An 18696-nucleotide genomic window follows, 5' to 3' on the forward strand; every position below is an offset into this window, starting at 1 on the left:
ATAGATAATTAATGGGTAATCAATAGAAGATTTTAAACTGTGAAGAGCTTTGATTGGATAACCTGTGGTTAGATTCTTCCCTCGGTTCAGGGCTGGGTGTTAAGTTGATCAATTTGAAATCGTCATGGAGACTGAGGAAAGAGTTGATGGAAGATCACAGAATGTTTACAGCGCAGAAAGAGGCCGTTTGGCCCATCAAGTCTGCACTGGTTCGCTGAAAGAGCACTCTACCTAATCCCACTCCCTTGCTTTATCTCCGTCCATTCTTTCAGTAAACAACCCAATTCCCTTTCCCATTCCTCATTGAATCTGCCTCTGCCAACTTCTCAGGAAGCTTGTTCCAGACTCCAACCATTCTTTCGGTGAAAATAGTCTCCCTCAGACCACATCCACTCATTTGACCGGAATCTATGGCCTCGCCCTATCCAAGACCAGAAAATCCTGCCCGAGGTCATGGACCTTCCCTTTGTGCACCCCTCGCCCGCTCCGATTCACGTGGGACACTGGGCAGTAGACCAGGAGACGGGCATTTTGTCCATTATTCTGAATCTGTTCCCGTAAGTGAAACATAGAAAGATAGAAACGTAGAAGCTAGGAGCCGGAGGAGGCCATTCAGCCCTTCGAGCCTGCTCCACCATTCATCATGATCATGGCAGATGGTCCAATTCAATAGGCTAATCCTGCTTTCTCCCCCATAACCTTTGATCCCATTCGCCCCAAGTGGTATATCCAGCCGCCTCTTGAATGCATTTGATGTTTTGGCATCAATGAATTCCACAGGCTCATCACTCTTTGGGTGAAGAAATGTCTCCTCGCTTCCATCCTAAATGGTCTACCCCAAATCCTCAGACTGTGACCCCTGGTTCTGGACTCCCCCACCATTGGGAACATCCTCCCTGCATCTACCCTGCCTACTGAGAATTTTATAAGTCTCTATGAGATCCCCACTCATTCGTCTAAACTTCAGCGAAAACAATCTTAACCTGGTCAATCTCTCCTCATACACCAGTCCTGCTATCCCCTCAGTGAGAACAATCTCTCACTATTTACCCTGTCCATACCCTGGATAATCTGGAATATCTTCAGCGAGCCTCTTTGCAGCCTTCCTTTCTCCAAGGAAAAGATTCTTGTAAATTTCCTCTCCTCTCTCCAAAGCCCTCACACCCTTTCTCGAGTATGCAGAACCGGCTGCAGTGCTCCTGACGTGGCCTAACTAAATCACTTTAGACAGAGAGTTGTTGGAGCGTTGCGTATCTTGGCTTGAGACAATAAGTGAAGCTGCGACCTCTGTATCTTCTAAATATTGGATGGAATCTGGATATTTTTAAATAGTCTTCACAGAATGATCCCGACACACGCCCGGGGTGGTTGTTTATGTTAGAAGTGTACATATTAATTGGCTGGTTCATTGAGAAAGAACAACGCCACTCCACATTCTGATTTCCATGAAGCGGCTTGACTTTATAAATTATAATTTGTTCAGTTACCGAGAATAAGATTGCAGATCTGTTACCAAGGTTACGAGCAAGGGTTTATGCTGTTTTATTCTCCTCCATCTCATTAATTATGTTTAGTAAAACTAATTGAGGTGTATGCGGTGTGATACAGGGATCTTGCTCGCAGCCTGATGATCTTATCCCAGTTCACGCTTCAATGCGTGGGCACCAGCCGACTGCCACTTAATAGTGAGCTCATGGCTGGCCCGCACAGATAAGGTGAATGTCATTCAGTGTCACGAGAGGCTGTGACACACACACACTGCTCAGACACTGTCGTAGCAGCACTGACATTTCCCCAGTGATGGAAACAAAGTCTCCCTCCTTTTCGAAATGGGCAGTAGCAGCAAGGCTGGGGCCTGTCGGCACAAACAGTGGAAGGGAGGGACGGACTTGCATGGGGAGAAGGTTCACCAGCCCGATTCTGGGGAGGAAGGGGGTTTACCTTATTGAGACAATGGAGGAGCCTCAGGAAGAGAGATGGCAGAGAGGTTTAGGGAGGAAATTCCAAAGTTCGAGGCTCAGGCATCCGAAGACACGGCCGCCAATGGTGGAGAGATTAAAATTAGAGATGTGCAAGAGGCCAGACTTGAAGGACAGAAATGGTGAAATGCTGTAGGATTGGAGGTTGCAAAGGGAGTGAGGTGGGAGGCCTTAGAAGAATGTTAAAATTGAGGCACTCATGCTCCATGAGCCAATGGGGCAGCAAGGAGAAGGCAAAGGCCCAGTGGTGTTAACACTGGACTATTAATCCAGAAACTCAGCTAATGTTCTGGGGACCCGGGTTCGAATCCCGCCAAGGCCGATAGTGGAATTTGAATTCACCAAAAAATATCTGGAATTTAGAATCTACTGGTGACCATGAAACCATTGTCGATTGTCGGAAAAACCCATCTGGTTCACTAATGCCCTTTAGGGAAGGAAATCTGCCGTCCTTACCTGGTCTGGCCTCCATGTGACTCCACAGCCAATGTGGTTGACTCTGAACTACCTTCTGAAATGGCCTAGCAAGCTACTCAGTTCAAGGGGCAGTTAGAGATGGGCAATGAATGCTGACCCAGCCAGTGACACCCATGTCCCAGGAATGAATTACAAAAAATTTTAAAAAGCAAGTTGTGACCTATCATCGGAACTTGAGGTTTTTTTTTATCCATTCGTGGAACATGGGAATCGCTGGCTGGGCCAGCATTCATTGCCTATCCCTAATTGCCCTTGGGGTTAGATACAGAGTAAAGCTCCCTCTACACTGTCCCCATCAAACACTCCCAGGACAGGTACAGCACGGGGTTAGATACAGAGTAAAGTTCCATTTACACTGTCCCCATCAAACACTCCCAGGACAGGTACAGCACGGGGTTAGATACAGAGTAAAGCTCCCTCTACACTGTCCCCATCAAACACTCCCAGGACAGGTACAGCACGGGGTTAGATACAGAGTAAAGCTCCCTCTACACTGTCCCCATCAAACACTCCCAGGACAGGTACAGCACGGGGTTAGATACAGAGTAAAGCTCCCTCTACACTGTCCCCATCAAACACTCCCAGGACAGGTATAGCACGGGGTTACATACAGAGTAAAGCTCCCTCTACACTGTCCCCATCAAACACTCCCAGGACAGGTATAGCACGGGGTTACATACAGAGTAAAGCTCCCTCTACACTGTCCCCATCAAACACTCCCAGGACAGGTACAGCACGGGGTTAGATACAGAGTAAAGCTCCCTCTACACTGTCCCCATCAAACACTCCCAGGACAGGTACAGCACGGGGTTAGATACAGAGTAAAGCTCCCTCTACACTGTCCCCATCAAACACTCCCAGGACAGGTACAGCACGGGGTTAGATACAGAGTAAAGCTCCCTCTACACTGTCCCCATTCCCAGGACAGGTACAGCACGGGGTTAGATACAGAGTAAAGCTCCCTCTGCACTGTCTCCATCAAACACTCCCAGGACTGGTAGGTGTTGGAGAGATAGGGAAGTCTCCATAATAAATGTGGAGGCAGGAATTCAGAATGGAAATGCTAGGCAGTGTTTATAAATGTAAAGGTCTGATTGGTTTACTTGTGGACCTTTCTTCATCCCTGGACACAATCTCAGTGATATGGCGCTGATCTCTGCTGGGATATGATTGATGGGTGTGTTTTGAGTTGGATGAATGGGAGAGCTCCGTATCGTTTCAGAGAGTCAGGTATATCTGAGAGGTCGGGGCGCTGGTTGGCCACTTGTGATCAGAGCTGTGGAAATTCCCGACTATTCACAATGAGGTTTTGTTCAGAAACCCAGTCAGAGAAACACAAAGTTCGGACTTTATTTCCTTTGAAAACTCGGACTGGACGGAGGCAACAACCCACAGGAGTCACACCACTGTCCACGTTGTGCCGAGAGTGTCAGACACACAGGTAAAAATGGCATCAGTGCCCAGCTGCCATTGCCAGCTCTCTCTCCATCCGTCACGTGCCTGAACTCACCAGAGAGGGAGAGAGGCAGGGAGGATGGTCGGATAATGGTCAGGCTTGTGTCTCAGAGCTGTGAGGGTGAGAGAGAGGGTGAGGGAGGAGGGAATCTCCACGGATTACAGTGCTTATTGTCGTTTAAAGGGTTAACAAATTGGATATTGCGAAAGTTTGGCACAGATGATGCACCGCTGACACTAGTCAGTCATGTGACAGCTTCTCAAGAGGGAGGTTGGAGCCATGCCTTGGGGCAACATGCCTGTTCTTAACTGCTTTAAATGTAGTACCAATAACCCACTGTAATAACTCCTTGGAGGTGAAGGTTCTGTTACCAATTACTTTATTTACACCATACACCTGTACACAGTTGCTCCTGCTGAATGCAGGCTGGGAGTCTGACATACCTGCTTTAAATAGGGAGCATAAGGCTCCCTGATTTAACCATCTGATTGGGAGTTCTTTTTAGATACCACCCAAATAAACAAAATCAAATTAACTAAGGGACAACTTAAAAAGGGCAGCTCCCCAAAAGGAGGGAGAACCACCTGAACCAAAAGCAAAGTACAAAGGAAACTTAAAACATCAAATCAAAATGTGGTTATCGGGGTCTGTAATACACCCCAGTCCCTCTGGCACCTAGTGGGCACAGATCGCATCAACTGTGCCATTGGACACTGCATTGCTGCCTCTCTAGGGACACCTGGTCGCAAACATACCTGTGGTAAGGACTGATCAGGTAGTTCATACTCTAACAAGCCAACCTCATTAGCCTGGCTGAAGTCATCACACAAATGCTAAGCAGAAATCAGAGTGTGTCCACAGCCTGGCTAAGAACCAGGAGTGGCACAGTGGTGAGTACTGCTGCCTCTCAGCGCCAGGGACCCGGGTTCAATTCCCGGCTCGGATCACTGTCTGTGTGAAGTCTGCATGTTCTCCCGTGTCTGTGTGGGTTTCTTCCGGATGCTCCAGTTTCCTCCCACAGTCCAAAGATATGCGGGTTAGGTGGACTGGCCATTGCCCCTTAGTGTCAGGGGGACTAGCAGGGTAAATGCATGGGTGATCTGGAGGTCCGTGATCAAGGAGAAAATAGCGAGGCATCTAGAGGAGTATTGTTTGATAGAGCAGACGCAGCACGGTTTCGTTAAGGGGAAGTCGTGTCTGACGAATTTATTGGAGTTCTATGAGGGTGTGTCTAGGGCGGTGGATAGAGGAGAGCCAGTGGATGTGGTGTTTCTTGATTTTCAGAAGGCGTTTGACAAGGTGCCTCACAAGAGGTTATTACAGAAGGTCAGGGGGCATGGAGTTGGGGGTAGGGTGTTAGCGTGGATAGAGGATTGGCTGTCAAATAGGAGGCAGAGAATGGGGGTCAATGAGTGCTATTTGGATTGGCGGTTGGTGACTAGTGGGGTGCCCCAGGGGTCGGTGCTGGGGCCTCAGCTATTTACCATTTATATAGATGATCTGGAGGAGGGAACCGAGTGTACGGTGTCGAAATTTGCTGATGACACCAAGATTGGTGGAACGGCAAATTGTGCGGAGGGTGTGGAGAGTCTGCAGAAGGATCTAGATAGGCTGGGCGAATGGGCCAGGAAATGGCAAATGGAATTTAATATTGGCAAATGTGAGGTTGTCCACTTTGGTAGGAATAATGGTAGGAAGGACTATTACGTGGCGAAAAACTGCAGCAGGCGACGGTGCAGAGGGACCTCGGGGTCCTTGTGCATGAGTCGCAAAAACCCAGCCTGCAGGTGCAGCAGGTGGTCAGGAAGGCGAATGGGATGCTGGCCTTCATAGCGAGGGGGATTGAATATAAAAGTAGGGAGGTCTTGCTGCGGCTATATAGGGCACTGGTGAGGCCGCAGCTGGAGTACTGTGTGCAGTTTTGGTCGCCGTACTTACGCAAGGATATTTTGGCCTTGGAGGGAGTGCAGAGGAGGTTTACTAGGCTGATACCGGAGTTGAGGGGGTTGAACTATGAGGAGAGGCTGAATAAACTAGGCTTGTACTCGTTAAGAGTTTAGAAGAATGAGGGGAGATCTCATTGAGACATATAAGATGATGAATGGGATGGATAGGATAGAGGCGGAGAGGCTCTTCCCACTTAGAAAGGACAGTAGGACTAGAGGGCACAGCCTCAAGATAAAGGGGGGTGCAGTTTAGAACGGAGTTGAGGAGGAACTTCTTCACTCAAAGGGTGGTGAATCTCTGGAATTCTCTGCCCGTTGAAGTGGTGGAGGCTGCCTCGCTAAATATTTTTAAGACGCGGGTTGATGGGTTTTTGATAGGCGAGGGGATTAAGGGTTATGGGGAGAGGGCGGGAATGTGGAACTGAGCCACGACAGATCAGCCATGATCTTATTGAATGGCGGGGCAGGCTCGAGGGACTAGTTGGCCTACTCCTGCTCCTATTTCTTATGTTCTTATGTTCTTATTGAGGTAGGGCCTGGGTGGAATTGTTGTTGGTGCAGGCTTGATGGGCTGAATGGCCTCCTTCTGCACTATAGGGATTCTATGATTCACAAACTTGGAGTCCAGGACAGAAGGACCTACTCTGAGAACTCATGTACAATGGGTACTGGGCAGCACAGAGAGCAGTACAGTGTACAAGGGCAAGACGGAAGTTTGGGTTTAGGTTCCAGAAGGAGCAGCCAGTTGGAATTCTGGAGAAGTGACAGCAGCAATGATATCTGTGATATTAAATAAGGAGAGGGATGGCAGGTTGTGCTAGAGAAAGACATTGTAAAGAGTTTCTATTCAAACTCTTGCTTGTCGTAGTCAGTGTCTATTTGTGTGATCAGGGCGGGTTTGGTGAATCTGCTATTGTGACAGTAAAAAGAAGAATTTAGTGAGTGTTCATGATGAGTGTTGACTGTCTTCCTTTCCCAGTTTAAAGCAGCATTTGTGAAACCTGCAAATATATCAGTTTGGATCCAGAGAAGGCTGAACGATATCACAGGGATGTAAGATCTTCCAGCTTGTCTCCAACTCCATAGCCTCTTACAAGAGGATTAGAATGTTCTGAGCCCCGAGTGTAACATTATTGAAGAGTTTTCCTCACCAGCCTTTGTTCAATAATGATTCAGTTATTGCAAAAACAATGAATTTGGGAATAAACTGGGGGATATGAGTTCCTTCACAGAACAACTTGAACAGTGAGGCAACAGAGCTTTGTGGATGATCATTTTTTGTGTGGGAAAGGCAGGATCCTAATCTCTGATCCGGAGATAATCCCAGAATTATGTGCCATCATCCATCTCTCAACCAGCTAAAAGGTTACCATTAAAACTTGATAAATGTATTTTCAGACTCATTGTTGCAGAGAGAATGTGATCTGAAATGCTGCTTAAATACCCTGGGATCAAACCTTCTCTGGCTGGGAGTTTAAAGCTTCCGAGACTCACATTTCACATTTCATTACCGGAATGGATTTGTCACAAAAAAAACCTTGTGCGCGAATCAAAATGATGCATGGAGCTAGGATCGGAGGACTTTCTGTTTCTGATAGTCAATGCTGGAAGTTATGTACCCCCCCACTCCCCCACCCCTGACAGCTGCTCCTGGGACAGATTGGCAGCCAAAGGAATCCATGTCATGCCATGGGCACCCTGCCTGCCACCCATCACCCACTCACTGCCCCAGGGTTGGGAAGCCTCAGTGCACAGTCTGCCCTCTGACTAATTCCAGATCGGAAACACGGGTCAGATTTTCCCGACCTTCCAGCCACGTGTTTCCCGCCAGTGGGACGTGGTGCCTTGTTTGCTAACTGTGGGATTCTCCAGTCCTGCCGCTGTCAAAGGGAATTCCCAGCGATGTCACCCCCACACTGGCAAGGAACCCATGGGAGGAGGTGCAGGGCCAGCAGGACTGGAGAATCCTATCAGGGTGAATGGCCGGAAAATTGCAGGGCATACTGCCACTTGCTGCTGCTCATGTTTCTGATTGGCTGGATTCTAATTGGTTCATTTCCACCTCCACTGGATACACCTTCGGTTCCCTCCCTTGTCCCATTCTTGGCTCCTTTTCCCTCGATCATCCCTTTTGTCATTTAAGGGCAGCACAGTGGTTAGTGCTGCTGCCTCATAGCGCCAGGGACCTGGGTTCGATTCCTGGCTTGGGTCACTGTCTGTGTGGAGTCTGCACGTTCTCCCCATGTCAGCGTGGGTTTCCTCCGGTTGCTCCGGTTTCCTCCCACACTCCAAAGATGTGCAGGTTAGGTGGATTGGCCATGCTAAATTGACCCTAGTGTCAGGGGGACTGGCAGGGTAAATACCTGGGGGTTACGGGGATAGGGCTTGGGTGGGATTGTGGTGGGTGCAGAATCAATGGGCTGAATGGCCTCCTTTTGCACTGTAGGGATTCTATGATTAAACCCCATGCCAGATTCTGTCATTCTATGAATATCCGCAGACTGAATCTTGGTTATGCCTCTAATATTTCCTGGCAGCACCTTACAACTTCAACCTCAGGAATTGATGGACTGAGTTATAAGGAGAGGCTGGTTAGACTGGGACTTTATTCTCTGGAGCGTAGAAGGCTGAGGGATGACCTTATAGAGGTCTATAAAATAATGAGGGGCATAGGTCAGCTCAATAGTTAATATCTTTTCCTAAAGGTAGGGGAATCTAAAACTAAAGGACATAGGTTTAAGGTGAGAGGGGAGAGATACAAAAGTGTCCAGAGGGGCAATTTGTTTCACACAGAGTGGTGAGTGTCTGGAACAAGCTGCCAGAGGTAGTAGTAGAGGCGGGTACAATTTTGTCTTTTAAAATGTGTTTAGACAGTCACATGGGTAAGATGGGTATAGAGGGATATGGGCCAAACGTGGGCAATTGGGACTGACTTAGGGGTTTTTAAGAAAAGGACGGAATGGACAAGTTGGGCCGAAGGACCTGTTTCCTCTATGACCTGATAGGACAAGGGCATGGGAACACCACCAGTTGCAAGTTCCCCTCCAAGTCACTCACCGTCCTGACTTAGAAATATATCGCCGTTCCTTCACTGTCAATGTGTCAAAATCCTGGAATTCCCTCCATAACAGCACTGGGTTTACCTACTCCACACTGCAGCGATTCAAGAAGAAGGTGTCAGACCTTCCCAAGGGGTAGTTAGGGACAGGAAATGAATGCTGGGGCCAGCCAGTGACACCCACATTTCGTGAATGATTTACACAAAGACATGAAGCAGGCAGTCTGAGGTCACATACCAACAGACTCAAGAACAGCTTCTTCCCTGCTGCTGTCAGACTTTTGAATTAACCTACCTCGCATTAAGCTGATCTTTCTCTACACCCTCGCTGTGACTGTAACACTACATTCTGCACTGTCTCCTTTCCTTCTCTATGAATGGTATGCTTTGTCTGTATAGTGCGCAAGAAACAATACTTTTCACTGTCTGTTAATACATGTGACAATAATAAATCAAATTGAATTTGTGTGAGAAAGCACGTTCTGAGCTTGTATTTGATTGTACAGTGTTGTTGAGCTGTAATCAGGAGTATCCAGTCCGGTTTGTGTTTCTGATTGAGTCAGGGACAGAGCTTTGCAGACGGGCACGGTGAGGGCACGGACACTGACACCTCCTGGCTCTCTCTCGCCACTGCGCCCACAGCTCCGGTGGGAAGGCTGCACCCAGCACATTTTCACACACATAGCTGGCTCATCGATTTCCCCCCAGATTTTCCCTCATTCGATTTCCCACTGCCTCCAGATTCGGGTGGGGGAGGGGTGGGGGTACTGGGGGGATCGTGCGGCTGGAGTCTCACAGGAGCTGCCCACGAGGTTCGGACACGAATTGCGAGCTTGTCCCGGCAATGGGAGAATTCCCACACAAAGCGGAATGAATATTGTCCTTGCGGATCACAGACTCTCGTATTCATTTCCTATCCCCCTCATCTCTGCCCTCACTCAGCTTACCTTCCTCACCCCTCATCCTTCCTCCCTCCTACCCCCTCATTCCCCTCACTCCCCTCATCCCCTCAGCCCCTCACTCTCCTCACTCCCCTCCACCCTCACCTCCCACTCCCTTATCCCCACCTCCCTCCCCAACAGTCCATTCCCTCCCTTGACAATGTGTTTAACCTTCAGCATCCCATTATTAACCTCCCATTACCATTGTCAAAATCTCCATCAAACTTCCTCTGCTGAGCATGAGAAAGTGTGTGTATGTGTGTGTGTGTGGATGAGTGTGTGTCTCTATGTGTGTGTGTGTGTGTGTGTATGTAAGTATGTATATGTGTGTATATGTCCATATGTATGTGCATGTGTGTGTATATGTGTGAGTGTGTGTGCAAGTGTGACAGAGTGTATGTGAGTGTGCATGTGTGTGAGAGTGTGTGTCTATATGTGTGTGTGTGAGTGTATGTGAGTGTGTCTATATATGCGTGTGTGTGCATGTGAATGTCTGTGTGTGTGTATGTCAGTGTGTGTGAATGTTTGTGTGAGTATATGTGGGTGACTGTGTGCTTGTGTGTGTGCATGTGAGTGTGTATGTGTGAGTGTGTGTGTGAATGTGTGTTTGTGAGTGTGTGTATGTGTATGACTGTGTGAGTGTGTGTGTGAGTATATGTGTATGTGAGTGTGTGTGTGAGTATATGTGTACGAGTGTGTGTGTATATGTGTATGACTGTGTGTGTGTGAGTATATGTGTGTGTGAGTGTGTGAGTATATGTGTATGACTGTGTATGTGAGTGTATGTTTGTGTGTTTATATGTGTGAGTGATTGTGTGTGTGTGTGTATGTGTGAGTGAGTGTGTGTGTGCCCATCTCTAGTAGCCCTTGAGAAGGTGGTGGTGAGCTGCCTTCTTGAATTGCTGCAGTCCACATGCTGTGGGTTAACCCACAATGCCGTTAGGGAGGGAATTCCAGGATTTTGACCCAGTGACAGCAAAGGAACAGCCGATATATCTCCAAGTCAGGATGGTGAGTGGCTTGGAGAGGAACTTGCAGGTGGTGGTGTCTCCATGTAGCTGTTGCCCTTGTCTTTCTAGATGGAAGTGGTTGAGGGTTTGCAAGGTGCTGTCTAAGGATCTTTGGTGAATTGTTGCAGTGCATCTTATAGATAGTACACATTGCTGCTACTTTGCGTCGGTGACGGAGGGAGAGGATGTTTGTAGATATGATGCCAATCAAGCACTCCTGATGCATTTTGGAAGGTCTAATACAGATGGGAAGTATACAGTAAATGGCAGAACCCTTAAGAGTGTTGATAGGCAGAGGGATCTGGGTGTACAGGTATACAGGTCACTGAAAGTGGCAACGCAGGTGGAGAAGATAGTCAAGAAGGCATATGGCATGCTTGCCTTCATCGGTCGGGGCGTTGAGTTTAAAAATTGGCAAGTCATGTTGTAGCTTTATAGAACCTTAGTGAGGCTGCACCTGGAATATAGTGTTCAATTCTGGTTGCCACACGACCAGAAGGGTTAGGGTTAGGCTTTGAAGAGGAAGAGGCCTTTACCAGGATGTTTCCTGGTATAGAGGGCATTAGCTATGAGGAGAGGTTGGAGAAAATTGGTTTGTTCTCACTGGAATGATGGAGGTTGAGGGTTGACTTGATAGAAGTCTACAAGATTATGATGGGCATGGACAGCGTGGATAGTCAGAAACTTTATGCCAGGATGGAAGAATCAGTTATTAGGGGGCACAGGTTTAAGGTGCGAGGGGCAAGGTTTAAATGAAATGTACGAGGCAGATTTTTTTACACAAGGGTGGTGGGTACTGGAACTCGCTGCCGGGGGAGGTAGTAGAAGCACGTACGAGAGTGCCTTTTAAGGGGCATCTGGATAAATACATGAACAGGATGGGAATAGAGGGATATGGTCCCTGGAAGGGTAGGGGGTTTTAGTTCAGTTGGGCAGCATGGTCGGCGCAGGCTTGGAGGGCCGAAGGGCCTGTTCCTGTGCTGGAATTTTCTTTGTTCTTTGTTCTGGCCCGGATGGTGTTGAGTTTCTTGAATGTTGATGGAGCTGCACCCCTCCAGGCAAGAGGGGAGTATTCCACCACGTGGTAAAGTTTATTGAATGGTATGTGTTAGCACCCAGTTGTTATAATGAGCAATCTGGCTAAACGACATTAATGATTGTTGCATTAGTTTTGTACAGAATTAGAAAAGCGGCTAGCTTGACTACAGACAGTGCAAATTCCAGACACTAATCATTTTTACATCATAATTAGATTTCCCTGCGCTTAAGAACTACTGTTGTAGCTGAGATTGTAACGCGGGAAGGGGGGGAATAACGTGAGGTTTTTTTTGCCTGTGTTTTGAGGCACTTATTGATAATGAATAGCAATGAAACTCTACAACCCCTTTGAGATGGTGATAAAATGAGTTGTCACTCTCAGTAATAAAGATTTGGAAACGGTTGGAATGGAGCTGAAGTGTGCGAACGGCCGTTGATGTGTTCTGCAAAATGTAAGTATGATTAAGCAAACTGCTCAAGTTCTGTCCAACCTCTCCATCTAGGGATCGCTGACTGCATGAGGTCCAGAGGAGGAGATTGAAGGATTGGGATCTCTCCAAACTGTTAACAGGTAGGAATGAATCATCTACTTCCCTCCGATCTTTTGACACTGGTCATTTCTTCCCAACAGCTTCAGTTGAAGAAGGAGGTGCCAGGCTTTCAGGCTAATCTTTCTGAACATCTAGCTGATTTCTATGTTTCTGACAAAAGAACTAAAGAACAAAGAACAGTACAGCGCAGGAACAGGCCCTTCGGCCCTCTAAGCCTGCACCTATCACGTTATCCTATCCAGACCAACCGCCTCTATCCCTCTATTCCCCGTTGTTCATGCATCTATCCGGATAAGTCATAAATGTGGCTAACGTATCTGCCTCAACTACCTCACTTGGCAGTGCGTTCCAGGCCCCCCACCACCCTCTGTGTAAAAAAAATCCCCCGCACAATCTCCACTGAAACTTTCCCTCTTATCTTGAACTTGTGCCCCTTGTAATTGTCATTTCTGCCCTGGGAAAAAGCTTCCAGCTGTTCATATCTGTATCATATTGCTGTAGTTAGAGTCACAGAGGTTTGCAGCATGGAAACAGGCCTTTCGGCCCAACATGACCATGTCGCCCTATTTTTATTAACCATTGAGCTAATCCCAATTTCCTGCGTTTGGCCCATATGCCTCTATCCCCATTTTACCCATGGAACTGTCTAAACACTTTTTAAAAGACAAAATTGTACCCGCCTCTACTACTGCTTTTTGTTAGAGTGATCCTAATTAAAAGGGGAGACACTGGTGAAGGGAAATTGGTGTAAGGCTGAATTCCCATGGGGCTTTCACTCCTGCTGCAACCACCTGCACCCTCACCATCCTCCGGCAGTAACTCTTCACCTTCAGACACTCCGAGGCAGGCCACTGGGTGCTCAACCCAAAAGATAAGACAGAATGAGATCAATTGTGAGGTAGAAGAACGTTGGACAAGTAGGATGTGTTTGTGCAACATGTTGCTCAGTTTGAGTTTAAGGGTTGGAGGTGATGCTGGGGTGGCAGTGCGGGGTTGGGGAGGGGGGTGGGGGGATGGATTGGGGGAGGGCAGGCATTCCCTGGCTGGAGATCTCAGGAAACAGTGAGTACAGGTTGGAGTTGAGTCCAACACTGCCGGGGAGGGAAGAGTTGTCACGAAAACTGGAACTCACTAAAGGATCTATGACAGTCAACCCTACCAAGCAGAAAGTTAAGAAAGATTCCGGCTCTGAAAGAGAAAGGGTTGTGCAGAATGGAATGAAGGAGTTGGAGAAGGAGAAATGGAATGTAGTGACTTCAGGAGAGAGGAGAGAGAGAGAGAGGGAACAGAAAGGGGAACAGAGGCAGGTAGAGAGACCAGGATAAGGAGTGAGAGATGTGAAACTTTTGATATCAAGGTGCTCTAGTGTCGTAACAGGGTGTAAGCTCCAGAGAGGAGGCTGCATGGTGATATTATGGGCTGGCTGTATATTGGGTCCAGCTGGGTGTAATAGTTATGAAGGTGTGGAAGTTTAGTCTGAAAGGTATTACTTTGCTGAGTTACGGGTTAAATTAACACAGGGATTATGAGTAGTACAAGCTAATGTTTTGCAAATTAAACCTATGGCCAACAGGAGGCAACTAATGGATGGTCACTCCCTTCAGAATACCTACCATCAACGAAGACCTCTTCCAATGTGTCAGTTTTTGTCCATGTTCCTCATTGTGCAAGATAGAGACACAAGAACATGCAATAGAATTCTACCAACATTCGGAAGGAGCCTTGGTGACTTCCTGCATTGTATCTTGTAGATAGCACACTCTGCTGCTACTGAGTGTCGGTGGTGAAGGGAGTGGATGTTTGTAGATGTGGTGCCAATCAAACAGGGTGCTTTGTCCTGGATGGTGTTGAGCTTCTTGAGTGTTGTTGAAGCTGCATCCATCCAGGCAAGTGGAGAGCATTCCATCACACTCCTGACTTGTGTCTTGTAGATGGTGGATAGGCTTTGGGGAGTCAGGATGTGAGTTACTTGCCGCAGTATTCCCAGCCTCTGACCTGCTCTCGCAGCCACTGTGTTTATATGGATAGTTCAGCTCAGTTACTGGTCAATGATAACCCCCAGGATGTTGATAGTTTTTAAAGTTTATTTATCAGTGTGACAAGAAAGGCTTACATTAACACTGCAATGAAGTTACTGTGAAAATTCCCTAGTCGCCACACTCCAGTGCCTGTTCGGGTACACTGAGAGAGAAGTTAGCATGGCCAATCCACCTAACCAGTGCGTCTTTAAGACTGTGGGAGGAAACCCACACAGACACGGAGAACGTGCAAACTCCACACAGACAGTGACCTAAGCTGGGAATTGAACCCAGCTGGCGCTGTGAGGCAGCAGTGCTAACCACTGTGCCACCATACTGCCCACTGCATAGTGGGTGATTCAGTAATGGTGTTGGTCAATTGAAGGTCAAGGGCGATGGTTAGATCCTCTCTTATCGGTGATGGTCATTGCCTGGCATTTGTGTAGCGCGAATGTTACTTGCCACTTGTCAGCCCAAGCCTGGATATTGTTCAGATCTTGCTGCATTTGAACAGGAACTGCTTCAGTATCTGAGGAGTGGCGAATGGTGCTGAACATTGTGGAATCATCAGCGAACATCCCCACTTCTGACCTTATGATGGAGGGAAGGCCATTGATGGATCAGCTGAAGATGGTTGGGCCAAGGACACTCCCCTGAGGGACTCCTGCAGAGATGTCCTGGACTGGGATGACTGACCCTCCACAACCTCAACCATCTTCCTATGTACCAGGTATGTCTCCAACCAGTGGAGAGTTTGCCCCTGATCCCATTGATTCTATTTTCACGAGGACTCCTTGATGCCCTCGGTTGAATGCAGCCTTGATGTCAGGGGCTGTCACTCTCACCTCACCTCTGGAATTCAGCTCTTTTATCCATGTTTGAACCAAGGCTGGAATGAGGTCAGGAGCTGATTGACCCAAACTGGGCATCACTGAGCAGGTTATTGCTTGATAGCACTGTCGACGACAAGCAAATGTTGCACTTGCTGACTCGCTGATGTGACAGCATCACCTGTACGAGACACATAGGGCAGGATTTTCCAGCTGCACTCGCATCAAAACCAGAAAGTCCCACCCAGGTCAACAGACATTTACATTTGACCTCCCCTGCGTCACTGCCTCTATCTTGTTCTTCACTCTGTCTTGCCCCCCCACCCACCCCTGTCCTGTTACCTACCCCACCTCTGGTTCACCCCCTCTCCCTGTTTTCCCCTCTTCTCCAGCAATGTCCTGTTCCCTCATCCTCACGTTCTTTCTCGCCCTGGTCGAGATGCTGCAGATTATTCGGTAACGACGTTTCCTCTTTAAGTTGCCGGCTTCAGAGATGCAGGAATTGCAACATATCCATCAATGCTCATCCTGGGGACAAAGAGCGGCTGCCTGCCTGTTCCTGGAATCCTTTCGTCAATACAGATCCCAGTGTGAGACTGAAAAACACCTTTGGATGGCTCAGGATTACGCGCTAGAATCTTGCTTTGGAATATTGGAAACAACAGGGATTAATAGATTTGATTCAGTGACGTTAATGGCTAATGGAGTTGGAGCCATGTCGATACATGTCCTCTAATGGAAGTCACACCGTTACACAGGCAGAGGTCAAACAGTCTGCAACAAGACTTCTGAATCAGATGAAAGATGGAAGCGAGAGACCCTGTTGTAATCTGCAGAAATATTCCAACTTAAACTGTCGCGGAGAAAGTCTGCCCTGGCAAAGTCGGCAAACTGACTTGGCTTATGGGCTTAGAGCTTGAAAGGGAAACTAAGTGTAAGATTATCAGAGAATGTGGGGTTGTGTGTCACACCGCAGTCACTAATCCCTCTTACTATCTGTTATCCCAGCTTTTATCAGTCCAGGGATGGAAGCATTCCGAGGAAGCATTCCTGATCCTTCTGTCAGTAACTGGCCCTGCAAGGTGGGGGGTGGTCATGTTCCGTTTGGGTCCTTGGTTAGATCCTTACACTGAAGGCAACCAGGTCAGTTCCTGAAGCAGTCTAACCTGCAAAGCTGCAGATCACAGACTGTAAGTGGGGGTGGGGTGGGGGAGGGGGAGGGATTGGAATGGCTGGCTAGGTTTTTTTCCGCCATTGCAGAGGCTATGGGCTGAACAGCCTCATTCTGTATTGCAACATTTCAATGGTTCTATGCTTGGATCTGAGTGTTGAAAATTTGTCATCACTGATGGATTCTGTCAGCTATAATCAATAAACTGAACAACAATGTATCGACAAATGTACCACCCATTGATCCATTGGTCCTATAGGGGACGAGAAGGGGGATATAATAACTGGAAATGAGAAAATGACTGAGGCATTGAAGAGGTATTTTGTGTCAGTCTCCACAGTGGAAGATACAAATAACATGGCAAAAATTGATGGCACGAAGGCTATGGCAGGTGAGAACCTAGAAATTATCATTATCAGGAAAGAGGTAGTGTTGGGTAAGTTAAAGGTAGACAAGTCTCCTGGTCCTGATGGAATGCATCCCAGGGTACTAAAAGAGATGGCGCGAAAAATAGCAAATGCATTAGTGGTAATTTACCAAAATTCGCTGGACTCTGGGGCTGTTATCGCAGATTGGAAAATGGCAAATGTGACACCACTGTTTAAAAAAGTAGTCAAAAGGCAGGTAACTATAAGCCGGTTAGCTTAACTTCTGTAGTAGGGAAAATGCTTGAGGTCTGGATATAAATTGTCCCATTGGTAAGATGCAGCTTGAGTTCATGAAGGGCAGGTCATGTTTGACTAATTTATTGGAATTCTTTGAGAACATTACATGCACAGCGGACAATTGGGAACCTATGGATGTGGTGTATCTGGATTTCCAGAAGGCATTTGACAAGGTGCCGCACTGAAGACTGCTACATAAGATAAAAGTGCATGGTGTTATGAGTAATATATTAGCATGGATAGAGGATTGGTCAACTAACGGAAAGCAAAGAGTGGGGGTAAATGTGTGTTTTTCTGGTTGGCGATCAGTGACTAGTGGTGTGCCTCAGGGGTCAGTGTTGGGACTGCAGTTGTTTATGATATACATTGGTGATTTGGAGTTGGGGACCAAGTGTAGTGTGTCAAAATTTGCAGATTGACACTAAGATGGGTGGCAGAGCAAAGTGTGCAGAGGATGTGAAAGTCTGCAAAGGGATATAGATAGTCTCAGTGAGTGGGCGAGGGTCTGGCAGATGGAGTACAATGTTGGTAAATGTGAGACCATCTATTTTGGTAGGAATAACAGCAAAATAGTCTGTTATTTAAAAAATTGCAGCATGCTGCTGTGCAGAGAGACCTGGGTGTCCTTGTGCAGGAATCTCAAGGAGTTGGTTTGCAGATACAGCAGGTAATTAAGAAGGCAAATGGAATTTTGTCCTTCATTGCGAGAGGAATGGAGTTTAAAAACAGCGAGGTTATGTTACAGCTGTATAGGGTGCTGGTGAGGCCACATCTGGAGTACTGTGTACAGTTTTGGTCTCCTTACTTGAGAAAGGATATACTGGCACTGGAGGGGGTGCAGATTCACTAGGTTAATTCCGGAGTTGAGGGGGTTGGCTTATGAGAAGAGACTGAGTAGACTGGGACTATACTCATTGGGATTCAGAAGAATGAGGGGAGATCTTATAGAAACATATAAGATTATGAAGGGAATAGATAAGATAGAAGCAGGGAAGTTGTTTCCACTGGTGGATGAAACTAGAACTAGGGGGCATAGCCTCAAAATAAGGGGAAGCAGATTTAGGACTGAATTGAGGAGGAACTTCTTCACGCAAAGGGTTGTGAATCTGTGGAGTTCCCTGCCCAGTGAAGCAGTTGAGGCTCCCTCACTGAATGTTTTTAAGGCAAGGATAGATAGACTTTTGAACAGTAAAGGAATTAAGGGTTATGGTGAGCGGGCGGGTAAATGGAGCTGAGTCCACAAAAAGATCAGCCATGATCTTATTGAATGGTGGAGCAGGCTCGAGGGGCCAGATGGCCCACTCCTGCTCCTAGTTCCGGTATTCTTACCAATCCATCTCTCTACCTCTCCCTCCACCACCTCGTCTCTCCTCCCCATCCACTCATCCATCTCTCCACCTCTTCCAACCCTCCCTCCACCCACCTCTCCACCTTTCCCTCCGCCTTTCCCTCCACCCCTCCCTCTGCCTCTTCCTCCACCCTCCCTCCATCCTCTCCTCCACCCCTCCCTCCACCTCTCCCTCCATCCTCTGTCCTAACCCTCCTCCAACTCACCC

At 47.6% G+C, this 18696-nt stretch overlaps 1 protein-coding gene across 1 annotated transcript in view; it reads left to right on the forward strand.

The window, feature by feature from the left end:
• Positions 1 to 18696, forward strand: part of lingo1a (leucine rich repeat and Ig domain containing 1a) — a 407454-nt gene that overhangs the window by 115655 nt on the left and 273103 nt on the right. The window contains exon 2 of the mRNA XM_080215987.1: positions 12409 to 12476. The gene's annotated coding sequence lies outside the window, so the exon portion shown is untranslated. The remainder of the gene's footprint in view (positions 1 to 12408; positions 12477 to 18696) is intronic.

This window comes from Carcharhinus amblyrhynchos, chromosome 32 (genome assembly GCF_965287045.1).
Source record: "Carcharhinus amblyrhynchos chromosome 32, sCarAmb.v2.hapA, whole genome shotgun sequence".
Classification (NCBI taxonomy): Eukaryota; Metazoa; Chordata; class Chondrichthyes; order Carcharhiniformes; family Carcharhinidae; genus Carcharhinus; species Carcharhinus amblyrhynchos.